At 39.0% G+C, this 6,077-nt stretch overlaps 1 non-coding gene across 1 annotated transcript; it reads right to left on the bottom strand.

Moving 5' to 3' along the window:
- Nucleotides 1-4,784: 4,784 nt before the first annotated feature.
- Nucleotides 4,785-4,893, bottom strand: LOC141639066 (small nucleolar RNA R71). Its single transcript, XR_012542358.1, has one exon. It is a non-coding gene; the product is annotated as a small nucleolar RNA R71 (small nucleolar RNA).
- Nucleotides 4,894-6,077: the final 1,184 nt, after the last annotated feature.

Here is a 6,077-nt window from a genome sequence, read left to right as displayed (position 1 = left end):
TCTCTTTAATATTGTAATCAACAATTAATCAAGTTTTAATACAAGTTTTATTTCCTTAATCTCTCTCTTGTTCATCCTTTATTTTGGGTAATTGAAGATTATTTGGGTTATTATTGGGAGATTGACAACCTCTCAATCAAGCATCAAGTACTTCTTTTATTCTTTGATTTATTATTGGAATCATTAGTAGATATAATTCTCTTAATCCCTTTTTAATTATTGTTAATTACTTTCATTTATTCATCATGTTTCACTTTGTTGGTATGATTGACAACCATGCTAGCATGTTCAACATGATAATGAATGAGTAGTTCCTTAGCTAGGGTTAATGGGTAATTAGGGGAAACCAACATGGGGAATGATTCATGCTTAAATTAATATGCTTTCATGGTTTATTTTCTTGCTTGTTTTGATCTCAACTCATGCACATGTTATGTTTAATGAAATGCGAGCCTATGAATCCTTGCATTTTTTACTCATCACCTATCTTTTGAATGAGACTTGTAAGACATAAACCAACTCGAGTCTCATTAGACCATGCATGTTGTTGAGTAGGGAAGACTAAGTCGACTTGTAGGTGTTGTACAATCTAATCGATTCGGCTCCGGGACCCAAACTTTCCTAGGATTGTAAGAAATAAACCAACTCAATCCATCACAACAATAATTGCTTGCTTATAATTTGAGAACATGTTTGTATGATCAATTCCCATGAATCCCCTATGACCCCATGACACCCAAGTGCTTTTTATCAATTGTTTATATCCCTTTTAATTCATCTTGCTTGTTTACTTTCATTGCTATTTAGTTTAGTGATCTTCTACATCAACCCCAATTGTGACACCCCAAAGACATCGCTAGTTGCAATAGAAATCTCATCTCAATTCCCATCCCTTGGGATCCGACCTTTACTTGCCTCTTTACTAATTGTAAAGTTGTTGGTGAAGTTATAAATTGTGTTTTGGTCTAGGTTCTCCTAACGACAAGTAACCGAAAAGAATATAGTCCGACCAAAAATGGCGCCGTTGCCGGGGATGGTGTTAACTTGATTTAGATTTTCTTATATTGTTATTAGTTGTGTCTTTCTTTGCCTTGGGGAAGTAAAACTCCTCAAGGTTTGTTCTAATTGTTTTCAAGTTGTTTGATATTTTTCAAGATGGACCTTATAGATTGTTTTGTAGAGGACCACTTAAGTATACCTTTCTTCAAAGATCCCATGCAAGCATTGGAGGCCTTGGAAGAAAGTGAGGCTAAAAATATGTATTGGGAATTGGAGGTAGATCTTTTTGAGGCCGCTCTAGCTAACAAAGAACTTACTCATGCACAATCCGAATTAGTGCATAACATCCTTGTGGAAGCATGTCAACCTATAAAAGATGAGCAATCCATCCTAGAAGACATCTTACAAGCTCAAGAGCAAGAGGAATCCATCATGGAATTCGAATGTGATGAGATTGATGAGAATGAAGAACAACTTGAATATGCTATGAGAATAGAATGTCTAATGGAGATGGAGCAAATTCTCAATGAAACTCCAAAGGAGGAAAGTGAGGTACAAACTCTTACTTTAAAACCCCTTCCCCCAAATTTGAAATATGCTTACCTTGATGAATCAAAGACCAAACCCGTGATTGTTAATGATAGACTTGATGAGAACCAATTGGGAAAATTGCTTGATGTGTTGAAACAACATGAGAAGGCTATAGGTTATAGTCTAGATGACCTTAAGAGGATAAGTCCTAACTTTTGCATGCATAGAATTCATCTAGAGGAGGACCATAGACCTACCATTCAACCTCAAAGAAGATTGAACCCCCACATGCAAGAAATTGTCAAAGGAGAGGTCATAAAATTACTTGATGCGGGAATCATATATCCCATATCGGATTCTTTGTGGGTTAACCCCGTTCAAGTGGTACCTAAGAAAGGAGGTACCACGGTAGTGACAAATGAAAAGAATGAACTAATACCCACAAGGAAGATCACCGGTTGGCGTATGTGTATTGACTATCGAAAATTAAACTCCGCAACAAGAAAGGATCATTTCCCCCTACCATTCATTGACCAAATGCTTGAGAGGTTAGCCTCCAACAAATTATTTTGTTACCTTGACGGGTATTCGGGATTCTTCCAAATCCCTATACACCCGGATGACCAACATAAGACCACCTTCACATGCCCCTATGGTACTTTTGCATATAGGAGGATGCCTTTTGGTTTATGTAATGCCCCCGCCACTTTCCAAAGATGCATGATGAGTGTCTTCTCCGACTACCTAGAGACCATAATGGAAGTTTTTATGGATGATTTTAATGTTTATGGAAAGGACTTTGACTCATGTTTGCATAATCTTTCTCTTGTATTGCAAAAATGTGAAGATGTTAGTCTTGTTTTAAATTGGGAAAAGTGTCACTTCATGGTCAATGAAGGAATTGTTTTGGGTCATTTAATCTTGGAAAAGGGCATCGAGGTTGATAAAGCTAAAGTTGAGGTGATAGAGAAACTCCCACCTCCCGTGAATGTTAAAGGGGTGAGAAGTTTTCTCGGTCACGCGGGTTTCTATCGCCGTTTCATAAAGAATTTTTCAAAAATAGCGAAACCCCTCACTCAACTCTTGCTTAAAGATGCCCAATTCCATTTCACTGATGAGTGTGTTGAAGCCTTTAATAGAATCAAGGAAGCATTAATCTCGGCACCGATCATTCAACCTCCAAATTGGGAACTACCGTTCGAGATTATGTGTGATGCTAGTAACTACGCCGTTGGAGCGGTTCTTGGCCAACGGGTAGGAAGAGCTCTTCATGCCATCTACTATATAAGCAAGACTCTTGATCTCTCCCAAGTGAATTATGATACCACCGACAAGGAGCTTCTTGCCATTGTCTATGCTTTGGACAAATTCCGTTCCTACTTACTTGGATCCAAGGTAATTGTTGATACGTGCATATTCTATACACTTTATTTGCAGTTTTGGCACGTATTTCCATGCGTATTTGTTAGCTTAAAGCTATTATTTCTCCCGAAACGGATTAATTTGCGATTTCTATGATTTATTGTAGAAATGAGTGAAAGTGAGCTAAATCAAGCCTAAATCGTCCTCTGGAGGCAACTTCAGGGAAGCTTGGAAGAAGGGAGTTCGTACTCACTCACCTTGGGATGCGTGCATTGGAGTGAAGTGGCTGTTTTGAAGAGAGGAGGAAGTTACTACACAGCTCAACTGGTCGATCGACCAGCATCACCAGTCGATCGACCGTGGAATTTCAGCGGATGCTACTGTACAGCACTCACTAGTCGATCGACCATGCCCCTTAGTCGATCGACCAGGCCGCGCAGCTGAGATTGATTTTACGTGTTAGACTTTTAAAAAGCCCAATTTGTAATTAACTTTTGGCATCGTTTATCAGTAGAACACAGGACAATTTTAGGGATGCTTTTTCATTATTCAAGAACTCAGTTTTAGATCTAGTTTTGGGGGAAAGAAAGGTAGACTACGGATTGCAATTCAATTGCCTTTGTTCATTAATTCTTAGTAAGTTTTAATGCAATTTCCATCTTCATTGTTCCTAATCAATTTAATTCTTGTTATTATTAGTTTTATTCAAGAAATTCAGTTTTATTCTTTTGTCTTAAATTCAATTTCAATTATGTCAATCTCGTTCCTTGCCTTCAATTTCGCAATTGTTATAGTTTTAATCATGCATAGCTAATTTTATTTATTGGGAACGAGGTGAGCCATGGCATAAAATAGGGTCAATTTTATTAGTATGATTTTCTTCCATATCGATCTTGTTTTCTTTTGATAAACCTTTTTACTAGATTGAAAGATTAGTAATTAAAGTTATCATTAGATTGGAATTGCCTTTGAGCGAAAGCTTTGAGAAATTCTAGGGAATTAGAAAACCGTAAGGTTAATTTGAGCATTGATCGAAAGGCTTGCTCATATTTCTTGAGACCGTATTATAGGACCTCTGCTACCTTATTGACCTGACCTTAGCCATGGTGAACCGAAGTTCCCGATCTTCTTTTTATCTTGTTTGAGAAATTTCTTATTTTGCCAATTAGTCTTTAGAATCAAACCAATTCAAAACCCCCACTTAATTGTTACTTTTATAGACTAGAAATAGCAAATAGAATTGATCTTGTCTCTCTGTGGTTCGACCCCTACTATCACTAGCTATAGTTTTAGTTCGGATTATAAATTTAATTTTGATACAAAACGACGGTATCAAATTTTGGCGCCGTTGCCGTGGAGACGATGTAATTCTCTTTGCTTTATTTTTAGTTTATTTTTCTTATCTCAAGGAACTTTGGTTCCTTGAGGCCGTTGCTTACTCTTGCTTCTAGTTTTGCTTTTGCACAGCTAGAAGACATGTTTTTGAAAGGAAGACTTGAGTACTCTCAGTTTTGCAAATATGACTACGATATATGACAATCTTCAGCCAAAAGAGCAGCACATTCCAAAGGGACACGTGTTACCTACCCCTACTACGGGTCACTTCGAATTTCGTTCCTCTTATATTAATTTAGTGGAGCGAAATCAGTTTGCTGCTCTACCGGACGAGGATCCTTTGAAGCATATGGAAATTTTCACAGACTCTTCTTTGTTCCATACCTGTACTACCGGGGTGACCCAGGATGAAGTAAAGGGGATAATGTTCTTATACTCTTTGAAGGATTCGGCGCGAGATTGGTACCGCTACCTTGATAGGGTAGCAGCTGGAGTCACAGATTGGACATCTCTAGCATTAGCTTTCTACAAAAAGTACTTCCCACTTGCAAAGACTGATGCCTTAAGAAGTAAAATCACAAATTTTCAGCAAGGACCTGATGAGGGCTTTTGTGAAGAATGGGGACGTTTCAAGAGCTTGGTTAGGGCTGTCCCTCACCATGGTTTCCAGCAGTGGTACCTTTGCAACTTATTCTATAATGCTTTATATGATGATTACAAGGTCATCCTGGATGCAGCTGCGAATGGTAGGTTCCAAAATAATACCGGTCAGAATAAAGGTCTGAACACTATTGAGGAGATGGCAGTCCATAGAGCCGAGTTTGGAAGTTTGCGTGGAAAGTCGCGAAAGCAAAGTGATAAAATGAGTGCCGTTGTGACACTCATAACTTCTATTACTGCCCGTCTCGAGAAGCTCGAGACCTCTAAAGCATCCAAGGAAAGAGTTGAAATTCCTGTCCATAATTCAGATGAGACCGCGGAATTGAGAGAAATGGTCCGAACTCTTTTGGTTCAAGTCGCGAAAATAGAAGTAGCCAGGATTGAGTATACAAAGAATTTTGTGAAGCAGTTGGAGAATATAGAGGCTAAGCAAGTCGCCAATTCTTCAAGCAAATGTGAGGGGCCAATTGAAACGATTAATGCCATCAATCTCAGAAGTGGCCTTTCTTTTGATGGTCCTGATAAGCCAAGAGAAGACTCGGGAAAGGATGAAAAGAAGAATTTAATTTCTGGTCCAAAAACGAGCTTTTTTGCCAAGACACCTGGCCGATCGACCAACAACCAATGATCGATCGATCGGGTCGTCGAGGAGAAAGTTTCGACCGAAACTATTCATACCAAAGACATCCGTCGATCGGCCAACACTGTCAGTCGATCGACTGAGGTTCTTGAAGAAACAGTTTCTGACCAGAAACTATTCACGCCCAGCATGATTAGTCGATCGACCGAGCTCAATGGTCGATCGACTGGGACTCCAGTGCAGGACGCAAATCCGTCAACTAGTTTGCATGATTCTACACTTATTGATGATTTGACGGAGGTTTTAAACTTACGGAAGCCAAAGGTCACCGATCCTACGGCCAGTGTTGCAGTCCCGTATCCGGAGCGTTTAAAGAATACTAAACTGGAGCGCAAGTTTGGTAAGTTTTCGGAAATGGTCAAGAATCTCGAGGGTAACAATTCCTTTCACCGACCTAATTACCCAGGTGCCCTCTTACGCTAAATTTATGAAAGACATTTTGAATCGGAAGAGAAATTTTCATGATGATGGTAATGTTGCTTTCGTGGAAGAATGCAATGCTCTTTCACAAATTAATATACCACCTAAATTAAAGGACCCGGGTAGTTTT

Source organism: Silene latifolia, unplaced genomic scaffold (genome assembly GCF_048544455.1).
Source record: "Silene latifolia isolate original U9 population unplaced genomic scaffold, ASM4854445v1 scaffold_268, whole genome shotgun sequence".
Lineage (NCBI taxonomy): Eukaryota > Viridiplantae > Streptophyta > Magnoliopsida > Caryophyllales > Caryophyllaceae > Silene > Silene latifolia.
Note: the sequence above shows the minus strand (reverse complement) of the source record. Positions and strands in the feature narration are given on the sequence as shown.